Here is a 12,800-nt window from a genome sequence, read left to right on the forward strand (position 1 = left end):
TTAGTCACTGACCCGGATTTCTCGATGTTACAGAGGTGGTGCTAGAAGAGGTATGAGATGCAAATTGTTTCAGAATTTCATGCATCACCTTGGCCTCTTCGATCTTGGTTTCAAAGGTCCTAAGTTTACTTGGATGCGTGGTGGAGTGTTCGATCGGTTAGATTGTATGATTCCCAATGATAGTTGGAATCTGATGGCTCCAAACTCCCTGGTTAAACATTTCCCTCATATAAAATCATACTGCATGTCTCCACTTTTGCTCTTTAGTGGTAACCAACTACCGCATCATCCCCGTTCTTTTCGTTTCTTGGCCGGTTGGACTAAACATCCACAATTCTCTCAACTTATCAGGGACAAGTGGTACCACCAAGGTAATATCACTAGCTCTTTGAATAATTTGCCCAACTTACTCAATGTGTGGAATAGTGAGGTATATGATCATATTATTCAGGAGAAGAATAAACTCAAGCGATCACTTGCTACTATTCAAGACGACTTAGATCGTATTGGGAATGATCAACTTCATGCCATTGAAATGGATATTCGCTCCAAGCTAGAGAATGTGCTTAATCACGAGGAACTCCTTTGGCGTCAAAAGTTCAATTGTCAATGGATTAGTGAAGGTGATCAAAATACCAAGTACTTTCAGAGTCGAGCTCTTATTCAAAGGAAATCCAACCATATTCAGGCTCTTAAGCTCATGAATGGAAATTGGTGATTTGATGAGAATGATTTACGTTCGGAAGCGATGTCATTTTTTGCTAAACTTTACAAGGATGAAGGCTGACAGTTGAGTAAATTCCCTATCAGGAACTCTTTTCCCAAGCTCTCAAGTGTTGATATCTATAAGTTGGATGCCACTGTTACATATTTAGAAATTAAGCAAGCTCTTTTCGATATGAGCCCTCTTAAAGATCCAGGTAAAGATGGCTTCCATGCCCTGTTCTTTCAGAGCCAGTGGGACACAGTAGGTCATTTTGTTTGTAAGTGGGTTGAAGGTGTTTGATAACTCCGTAAAAAGCCACATTTTGGGGCCTTTTGACTTAAGTTATTGAATGTTTAAAGGCTCATTTAGGACATGTAGATGCATTTAGAAGCATTTAGTTGCATGTGGTGGATTTCGGTTTGCCGTGGCATTTTATTTTTACAGCGGTTCTACTTTATAGGAAAGGTACTTGTCTGATGATGTGCAGGTATTGAGAGCGAGGAAAAGAGGAAAGAAAATGCCGTGACATAAGGAGATTGCTGAGCAAAATGAATTTTCCAAGTTCATCCGGCATTTCGAAAGTACTTAAAGTGCGGGAAGATATTTTTAAAGCCAGTTGTATCTAGCTGTCCGAGAGCTCTGCCCGAGAAATCCACCTCGAAGATACGCCTGGAGGGATCAGCGCTGCAACCGCCGGTTCTGCTGATGACGCCACCTAACCCTGCAGATCTTGGCTGTCCTTGGGCGTTTGCCACGGGATTATACCGGTCACTCAGCCAGCTACCCAGGCTGTATCATAGCCTGTTCAGCCCGACTCTTAAGTAACTTAACTATGGTTTTGGGGTTTTCTAGGAAAGTTAACACCAAGTCCTAGGATTAGTTTTACCCTATAAATAGAGGATAAAGCCACATTGTTGAAGACTTTGGTTCCACCCAGATTTGAGCTTAAAAAGTTAGAGAGAGAATGTCTCATCTTTCTTCGGTAATCCTACTTGCCGTGGCATTTCTCCGTGACAAGCTTGAGGGAGTGGTGTTCTAGACATCTGAGAGGAGCTAGTTCGCTGGGGGCAGTTCGTGGTGGCCGAGGGAAGCTCTGACAGTGCACATCGAAGGCTTTTTCTCTTTCCCTTAATTCTTTGCTTTCATATTTTGTTATTTGGGTTATAAGGAACGGATAATCTTGCTTTGTGCTTTCTTATTTCGAACCCCACCATGAACTAATCCTATTTGGTGGGAGTTCATTTTGGATGTTTAAGTTTTATTTCAATGAATGTTTGATTTTTCTATGCTATAATCTGTTTTGTTTATGGAGTTTAATGCCTTAAGGTTGTAGGAGCAACGAGAGTAGTCATTCCTTAGGAGATTCTTAGGGTTCGAGAGAATACCTAGGTAACATATCCTTAGTGTTCGAGAGAAACTAGGGAGGAACTACATAAACAAGGGGTTATAGGTAGTAACTAGGCCTAATCCACCTTAGAGATAAGGCTAGGATTTCATTCGATTAAAAGGAGTTGTGCATGAACGATAGGTTAGATGTTAATGTTACCGCAAAAAGTTATTGCTGAGACATATCCTGTTATCTGGACCAATAGGATCACTGTAGGGGTTTACGCCAATTGGTTTTGCTAGGGCATCTTTAATCTGTCGAGTCCCTTACTAGAGATAGCATAGGGCACCTTAGTAGACTCTGTCGGGCAGAGTAGGTATAGAAGAAATACCATTCAGAGAAGTAGACTTAGATTTTCCTTAGTGACTCCTATCACTCACTTCCATAGTTGTTTGTCGTTTGAGAAAGCCAAAGTCCTATTAATCAAATCATATATTTACATTTTATTTTAGCTTGACATTTTTATTTGTTTGCATTAAACACAATCTATTTTGCCACAACATATCCATTTGCTACCATATTACCATCGTTCCACTTCCACATCAGTCATTCCATTTTGCCCCTACATTATCATTTGTATATACCATTACTAACTTTACTTAGGTGACAAAGTAAAGTGTCTTGACAAACTTATTTAATTTTCTCCAATCCCTGTGGAGACGATACTCACTTATCACTGTATTACTTGTTCGATTGTGTATACTTGCACATATATCCGCACTCATTTTATAGTACCCACAAGAGCAGACAAGTTTTTGGCGTCGTTACCGGGGAATTGGCAATTGGAAGTTAAATTAATTTGTCATAGTATTTTTATTTTACTTGTTCATATTTTCTTTTTAGTTAGCTTTACTTTTTACTTTCTTTAATTTTTCTTTATTTATTTTTCTAGGTACATGACCCGAAATAACCCTGAAGAGCCATTAGAACCGATTGATCCTGAAATAGAGAGGATTTTTAGGCAACGAAGACACGCTCAACGTGTAAACATGTACCAACTCGGAAATCAAGGTATTGGTCACGAAGAGGATCAGAATTCCGGGGCAAATTTAAATATCGGAAATACAGCCAGACCTCGTGCCATTTGTGATCACCTAAATCCAATATTAGAGGATTTAAATCCTGGAATTATGGCCCCAGATATTCAGGCAACCCACTTCGAGCTCAAACCCGTCATGTTCAATATGCTGATCTCCATAGGACAGTTTGGGGGCATGCCAAATGAAGATGCCAGACAACATATTCGTAATTTCTTAAAGGTGTGTGATTCTTTCCGCCAGCAAGGAGTTCACAAAGATGTTCTCAAATTAAAGCTATTTTCGTACTCCCTGCGTGACCGAGCAAGGGCATGGTTGAGTGACGTTCCAGCGGGTTCAATGGAGTCGTGGACTGATCTGTGCAAATTTTTTTTGCTGCGGTATAATCCTCCAAATATGAACACCCAACTGAGGAGCAACAGTGCTTTCTTTCGTCAGGCTGACGACGAGTCTATGTATGAATGCTGGGATCGATACAAGGCATTGCTTCGCAAGTGCTCAAACCATGGTTTTCAAGATTGGACACAAGTGGTGATATTCTATAATGGAGTAAACGCACCCACGAGGATGATCCTAGATGCCTCGGCAAATGTGACGTTACTTGAAAAATCACCAACAGAGGTATTTGACATTCTGGATAAGATTGCCACTAATGATTATCAGTTTCAATCCACAAGGCTTGAAGTTGGGCGCAAGTCACACGAAGCTTTTGAGCTAGATTCTAAAGATAACATGTCCGCCTAACCTTGCTGCTATTACCAACATGCTGAAAAATTTACAAAGGCCAAGTGAGGTGAGAGAAGTGAAGGCAACCAATTCAACTTGTTTATTATGTCACGGCAATCACAATGAGAGTGACTGCCCGACCAATCAAGAATCTATCAACTATGTAGGTAACTTTAATCGAGGTAACAATAACCCTTATTCCAACATGTATAATCTGGGATGACGTCAGCATCCAAACTTTTCGTGGGGAAATCAAGGATCCAACAATGCCCATCAACCAGCTCGGCAGCAGAATTTCAATGACTCCCAGGGTTATTAATCGAATATGACATGGCATAATTCTAACATGGGAGGACCATCTTCATCAAATATAAGTTTTTTGGAGGCCACAATGCAAGAGTTTATTGTGACAACAAAGACAATGCTGCAATATTATGCAACCTCCATAAAAAATCAAAGACCTCTGCTTCAGAGCCATAGTTCGTCGCTGAGGGTGTTGGAGAGTCAAGTTGGTCAAATTACCGCGGCATTTCAAGAATGCAAACCAGGACAATTACTAAGTGACACTGAAGTCACCAAACATCATGGTAAGGAGAACTGCAGTGTGCTGACTCTCCGAAGTGGTACTCAAATTAATGTTGAAGATAAGTTTGGGGGAAGACCAAAGGATGGTTCACCCCCTGTAACCAAGCAAGCTAATCCAGAAGTGCAAGAAGAAGCACCAGTGGAAGAGGAAAAGACTGAGGATTCGTCTAGTAAAGAAACTGAGGGGGCAAATAAAAATGCCAAGACAACTTATGTTAGCACCCCGTTAGTGCAGGAAGGTCGACCCCCACATCATTTTCCGCAACGACTGAAGAAGTACAACGAAGATATCCAATTTAAGAAGTTCGTTGACATTCTGAGTCAACTACAAATCAATGTCCCTTTTTAGCTATGAAAAAAATGGCCACCTATGCCAAATTTCTCAAGGAGATTGTTACCAAGAAGTGAAAGGTTGATCAGTACGACACAATTGCCATGGCAAAAGAATTTTACTCTTCCTTTAGTAAGCTGCCACCAAAGAGACATGATCCGTGCAGCTTCATCATCCCATGTTTGATAGGAGACAAGTTTGTTGGGAATGCATTATGTGACCTTGGCTCAAGTGTGAACTTGATGCCTAAGTCAATATTCATCAAGCTTGGGATAGGAAATGCGAGACCTACATCGGTCATCCTGTAATTAGCTGATCGTTCGCACGTTCGTCCAGAGGGGTGAATTGAAGATGTCATTGTACGGGTTGACAAGTTCATTTTTCCTGTTGACTTTTTTATTCTGGACTGTGAGGTCGACGCCATAGCACCCATCATCTTGGGAAGACCCTTCCTAGCCACCGGTCGTATTCTCATCGACTGTAAGAGGGGCGAGCTGACCATGCGAGTGGCCGATCAACATGTCACCATAAATGTCTTCCGATCACTTAAGTACATGGATGATTTTGAAGAATGCCATAGCATTTTTGAAGTAGATACAATAATTGCAAAAGAAACAGATCAATTTTGCCATGACAATTTCATTAAGTTAAAGGATAATGAGAGGCTGCTAGAAGACTTAAAGGCCGGAGAGCCTAATGATTTTTCATCCGAGGAACAATAGGCTAGCTTTCTCAAGGTTAGCCCAGGTATGCATTTTGAACCTCTTAATTTCGAAGAGTTTGTTCCTCCAAAGCCCTCATTTCAACATGTTCCTACCCTAGAACTTAAGAATTTGCCACAACATCTTAAATATGCTTATCTGGGTAGTGGTGAAACTTTGCCTGTGATTATTTCATCTGCCCTTACTCCTAACCAAGAATCGAGTTTGTTAAGTATTTTGTCACAGAATAAGAAAGCGTTAGGATGGATGATGGCAGATCTCAAGGGAATAAGTCCAACAATCTGCATGCACAAAATCCTGCTGGAAGAATGCCATGGCAAATCCATAGAGCCTCAGCGAAGATTGAACCCAATCATGAAGCAAGTTGTGATGAAGGAGATTCTCAAATGGTTTGATGCTGGAGTAATTTACCCCATTTCGGATAGTTCGTGGGCAAGTCCCGTTCAATGCGTGCCCAAGAAGGGAGGCATGACCGTGGTGATGAGTGAAGACAATGAATTGATACCTACTCGCACGGTCACTGGATGATGAATTTGCATAGACTACCGCAAGCTTAACAAGGCCACCAAGAAAGATCACTTCCCTTTGCCTTTCATCGATCAAATGTTGGATCGACTTGCAGGCAAGGCATTTTATTATTTCTTGGATGGTTACTCAGGGTATAATCAGATTTCCATCGCACCAGAGGACCAAGAGAAGACCACGTTCACATGCCCCTATGGCACTTATACTTTATGAAGGATGCCTTTTGGGCTCTGTAATGCCCCGAAAACTTTTCAACGTTGCATGCAAGCCATATTCTCTGACATGGTTGAGGATTATCTTGAAATTTTCATGGATGATTTTTCTGTTTCTAGTGACGACTTTCAAAAATACCTCGGCAATTTGGCAAAGGTGCTGAAGCGGTGAGAGGAAGCAGATCTCGTACTAAACTGGGAAAAATGCCATTTCATGGTTACCGAAGGCATTGTTCTAGGACATAAAATTTCAGCAAAGGGCATTGAAGTGGACAAGGCCAAAATCGATGTGATCGAGAAGCTCCCCCCACCAAACTCTGTCAAGGGAATTTGCAGTTTCCTTGGACATGCTAGATTTTATCAAAGATTCATCAATGACTTCTCCATAATATCTAAGCCCTTGTGCACCCTGCTGCAATAGAACCAACCATTTGTGTCCGATCAAAAATGCCATGGCGCATTCAAAGAGCTGAAGCAAAGACTTAACTTTGCACCGATCGTAGTTCCCCCAGACTGGACGGCACCGTTCGAATTAATGTGCGACACAAGTGATTTTGATGTGGGAGCTATGCTTGGACAACATAGAGGTAAAATTTTTCATGTAATTTATTATGCTAGTCGTACCTTAAATGATGCACAGTTAAATTACACGACCACAGAGAAAGAATTACTTGCCGTGGTATATGCATTTGACAAGTTTAGGCCATACTTGATAGACACCAAAGTTATAGTTCACACTGATCATTCAGCGATAAAATATTTAGTGAACAAGAAGATGCCAACCAGACTGATTAGATGGATATTACTATTGCAAGAATTCGACTTAGAGGTAGTTTATAGGAAATGTACTGAAAATCATGTTGCAGACCACTTATCTAGGCTAGAGAACATTTCAGAATGCCATGGCATTTTTTATATTAAAGAAGAATTCCCTTACGAGAAAATTTTATATGACATAGCAATTCCGTGGTACGCTGACCTTGTTAATTTTCTTGTTAGTGGTGTTTTTCCTTATGAACTAAACATCCAGGGTAAAAAGAGGTTTATGCATGATGCCAAGTTCTATTTTTGGGATGAGCCATACTTGTTCAAGCAATGTGTCTATCAAATGATTAGACAGTGTGTCCTCGAAGAGGAGTAATGCAATATCTTATACCATTGCCACACAACAAACTGCAAAGGTCCTCCAATCGGGTTTCTATTGGACATCGCTATTTAAAGATGCCCATGAGTTTTGCAAAGCGTGCGACAGATGCCACCGCACTAGAAACCTTTCCAGACGACATGAAATGCCGCTGCAAAATATTATGGAGATAGAACTTTTTGATGTTTGGGGCATTGATTTTATGGGACCATTCCCATATTTTTTTGTGGATTTATACATTTTGCTTGCGGTGGATTACGTCTCGAAGTGGGTTGAAGCGATTGCTACGCCAAGGAACGACTCAAAGACAATACTCAAGTTCCTTCACAAGAACATATTCACGCGATTTGGAGTACTGAGAGCCATCATTAGCAATTAGGGCACCCACTTCGACAATAGATTAATTTCTAAGGCATTGCAGAAATATGGAGTGCGACATAAGATTTCCACGACATATCACCCGTAGACGAATAGGCAAGCTGAAGTGTCCAATCAAGAAGTCAAGCAAATCCTTGAGAAGGTTGTGAACCCTCGAAGAAAAGACTGGTCCCCCAAACTCGATGAAGCATTATGGGACTATAGGACGACATTCAAAACGCCTCTGGGAATGTCGCCTTTTAAGATGGTATATGGAAAAGTATGCCACCTCCCAGTTGAGTTAGAACACAAGGCATACTGGGTAATTAAGAAACTAAACTTCGACGCACAACTTGCTGGGGAAAAACGACTGCTCGACTTGAATGAAATGGAGGAGTTTCGAGCACAAGCATATGAAAATGTCAAGCTTTACAAGGAAAAACCCAAAAAGTGGCATGACAAAATGCTTTTTCCACGTCATTTTCATGAAGGCCAGAAAGTATTGTTGTTTAACTCAAGGTTCAAACTCTTCCCTGACAAACTAAAGTCACGTTGGTCGGGACCGTTTGAAGTTCACCATGTTTATCCATATGGCGCTGTTGATATCAAGAACATGGACGATGGATCCATTTTTAAAGTCAATGGCCAGTTCCTGAAGGCTTACCAAGGAATCCCACTTGCACATGACAAGTCGGCGTTTCTCCTGTACGATGTCGTTACTGGTCCGACATCATAAGGATGCCATGACATTCTAAATTTACTCCTGTGCATAAATAATTTTGATATTACTATTATTTTAGTCTTTATTATTTTTAATTTAATTAATTATGTTTATTTTTTTTGTTGCAAGGGACTTCACACGCACAATGCACGTGAGGCGTGTAGAGCAAGTTGGGAAATATTTGGGCGGCAAATGAAAACAGGAAAATGAGGGAAATTTTTAACTTTTTGACTTTTGACTTGGGGGTTAATTTTTTTTTACTTTCATTTTGTTTCATTCCCGCCTAGACCCCACCTTTTATTTAACCTTTCCCCACAAAAATCTTTATTTTGTTTGTATCTTCATTTCACTTTTTACTTTAACTTTCTTTCATCTTCTTTCTCCATTCCTTTTGACCGAACCTCCACAGCCGACCAACCCAAGTTTTTCTTCTTAGTTCCTTTGTGTGTTCTCATCATGGTACGTTACTGTCCCCCTACGCCATCTTCGCCACCACAGTTTGTGGATGATTCCGCCCGTGAACGGTTCCAAACAATCAATAACCGTCGCGTCTTCTTCGAGTTGAGATTTGTCTTCTCTGAGGAGGAAGATACTGCCTTAGGGAGTGAGGTTCTCGATGTTTTCACCAACCATAAGTGAAAAAAATTTGCCAAGCATCCTGCCGCCATCAACGTTACTTTAGTGAAGGAGTTTTACTCCAACATATCCGAGCCAAACCAACATGCCGTAACGATTCGCTGCATTTCTATTCGTTTTACTCCTTCTGCCATTAATCACTACTTTAAACTGCAGGGTACAGAAGATCATCATTCCTCTTTTGCGTAAGAAGCTGACAATGAAACATACCAAGGCATCTTGGAAGACCTCTGTCTTCCTGACACCTAGTGGAACGGTCAGCAAATGAACCGCAAGATTGTGGACCGGGAAAGGCTGATCCCACCGGTGAAGTTGTGGAATCATTTCATGAAGCACAAACTTTTACCCACATCCTAAAACACTACCGTGTCCTGCCAGCGGATGCTCTTGCTGCATTCAATTATATTCAGACGAGCCATTGATGTAGGGAAAATTATCATGGAATAGGCTCAGCTGTGCCTGAAGCGACCTGCGAGTACCTTGGTATTTTTGAACCTCATCACCGCCTTATGCCGAAAGAAGAAGGTTCTTGAAGAAATATTTGATGAGATTTTATCGGGTATTGCTAGAATTACCAAAGCGAAGATCCCTTTGTTGTTGGGATTGAATGAAGCAAAAGGGAAGGAAAAAGAGGCTTCTATATCTCACGTTTCACCATCTCCACATGCCAAGGCATATTCAGATGCCCTGGAGTAGGCAGTCCAGCGCACTCACGATCATGTCGGGAAGCTGTCTGACATATTTCGCCTATGCCAAACACCGAGATGAATTTCTCACCAGCGCCTTGATGGAATTCCTCCCGCACGCAAACTTCACCATTCCTGTCTTCCCTGACATACTTGTGCCACCGAATAAGGATGCCGAGGCATATGCAGAAGCACCTCGACCTGCCAATACCGATGCCCCTCAATCGCACGGTGCAAAGAGTCCCCAGCATGCTGAACCTGAAGTGCCTGCTGATGCTGAAGAGACTGATGACCCTAATCCCGTCCATTTTGTGGCACCCAATGTCTATCAAGAAGCCAACCTCCAACTCACTCATTGTCTGAAATCTCCCCAACTTATTGAACCCTTGGTGGCTGAACGCCCTGATATACCGCAACCTGCTGTACCCATGGAAAAGAGAACCCTGAAGTACCCAACCCCACCGAGTCAACCGATGAGTCACAATCCGAGATGCCACGACAAGCTCCTTTGCGTATGAGCCGACGTCGCCTTAGGAAGGCATCTAAGCATCAGGAGCCCCTGTTCCCAGCCGTTCTAGAAGGACCTAGCACTCCTCCAGCCGCACCTGCGTCTGACTCTGAGCACTCTAGCCCCTCCAAGCTACGAAAGCGCACTCGCCGCACAGCCGCTGCACCACCACCCGTTTAAAGCCAATGTACCTTGTATTTGCATTGCATGCATAGCATGTCGTTTCATTTTCCTTAGTTTTAGTAAGCATTGGGGACAATGATTCTCTCAAGTTTGGGAGAAGTAGGGTTCTCACATCATTGTATGATAGTATTAGTAAAATAAATATGCCATGACATTAGTAATTGCCTGAATAGTTTTATGGAATTAGTTAAGGATGCTCGATGATGATGAATTTGATAGCTAGGAAAGAATGTACATGACTGGTTGAGGATGATAGAACCAACTCTAGGACTTGCTTATTTGAAACCCTTAATTACACGATTGTATGTTTTCCATGCTTGAGAAACTTAGAAATTTTTTATAAGAGAATTCTTAAAATGTCGTGGCATAAAACTTTGACTGTTGAACGCCCTGTCTCTTTGCGTTAAATTTTTTTTGAAGTTATGAATAAATGCCAAGGCATATCTGTAGAGGGACACTTCGCTATGCTATGACATATGAGTGAATGAAAGATGTCACGGGATGACTCTACCTGACTAGCTCGGGGGTGGAAGGTATGCTCTCTTTCACTTAGAGTGTGGGATGATAGACTGATGGGCTGACTCCCCTCGTAGCAGAACTAATAAAAGAAAAGAAAGGCAAGGTGGGAGCTGATTTAGAAAATGTCATGGCAAATTAGGAAAGTTTGCTTAGAAAATTTTTAAATTTGTTAAGCATGGATTGAATACAAACACGTAGTCACTCACACAAAAAATCTTGCCCTAGGGGATAGTAGTAGATTTCTTGACCTAGTCTAGCATGTTGAAGCCATATGTGCTGAGGGCTGAAATTTTATTCCATGAAACTATTTGGCTTCTGAACTTGTCATGGTATCTTTGTTTTGCTTATTAATATTCATTGCTTGAGGACAAGCAATAGCTTAAGTTTGGGGGTGTGATAACTCCATAAAAAGACATATTTTAGGGCCTTTTGACTTAAGTTATTGAATGTTTAAAAGCTCATTTAAGACCATGTAGATGCATTTAGAAGCATTTAGTTGCATGTGGTGGATTTCAGTTTGCTGTGGCATTTTATTTTTACAGCGGTGCTACTTTATGGGAAAGGAACTTGTCTGATGATGTGCAGGTATTGAGAGCAAGGAAAAGAGGAAAGAAAATGCCGTGACATAAGGAGATTGCTGAGCAAAATGAATTTGCCAAGTTCATATGGAATTTTGAAAGTACTTAAAGTATGGGAAGATATTTTTGAAGCCAGCTGTATCCACCTGTCCGAGAGCTCTGCCCGAGAAATCCATCTCGAAGATACGCCTGGAGGGATCAGCGCTGTAACCGCCGGTTCTGCTGATGACGCCACCTGACCCTGCAGATCCTGGCTGTCCTTGGGCGTCTGCCATGGGATTATGCCAGTCACTCAGCCAGCTACTCAGGCTGTATTATAACTTGTTCAGCCTGACTCCCAAGCAATTTAACCATGGTTTTGGGGTTTCCTAGGAAAGTTAACACCAAGTCCTAGGATTAGTTTTCCCCTATAAATATAGGATAAAGCCACATTGTTGAAGACTTTGGTTCCACCCAGATTTGAGCTTAAAAAGTTAGAGTTAGAGAGAGAAGGTCTCATCTTTCTCTGACAATCCTACTTGCCGTGGCATTTCTCCATGACAAGCTTGAGGGAGTGGCGTTCTAGACATCCGAGAGGAGCTAGTTCGTTGGGGGCAATTCGTGGTGGCCGAGGGAAGCTCCGATAGTGCACGTCGAAGGCTTTTTCTCATTCCCTTAGTTCTTTGCTTTCATATTTTGTTATTTGGGTTGTAAGGAACGGATAATCTTGCTTTGTGCTTGCTTATTTCGAACTCCACCATGAACTAATCCTATTTGGTGGGAGTTCATTTTGGATGTTTAAGTTTTATTTCAATGAATGGTTGATTTTAGAGATATGAAATCCCACCATGAACTAATCCTAATTCGTTCCACGGCGTATGATAAATGCCCACTTTGCAACGCTAAAGAAGAAACAATAGTCCATATTCTTAGAGATTGCTCCCATGCTCGTATGATTTGGTCTCAATTGATTCCACGACAATAGGCTACGATATTTTTCTTTTACCCTCTACTGGATTGGATGCATTTGAATTTAACTAACAGTGCAGGGTTGGATAACATGGAGTACAAGTGGAAACACCTCTTTGGAATCTTTATTTGAAGGATCTTGAAACATCGAAACAATGTGGTCTTCAATGGTTCAATCTGGGTGGTAATGGTTATAATCCATTCGACAAAAGTTTGGGCTAAAAAAATCAAGAAGAACCATAACACATCAACCAACTACAACTAAGGCAATTGCAGACTCTCGAAGTGG

Source organism: Hibiscus syriacus, unplaced genomic scaffold, assembly GCF_006381635.1.
Source record: "Hibiscus syriacus cultivar Baekdansim isolate YM2019G1 unplaced genomic scaffold, ASM638163v2 tig00006570_pilon, whole genome shotgun sequence".
NCBI lineage: Eukaryota > Viridiplantae > Streptophyta > Magnoliopsida > Malvales > Malvaceae > Hibiscus > Hibiscus syriacus.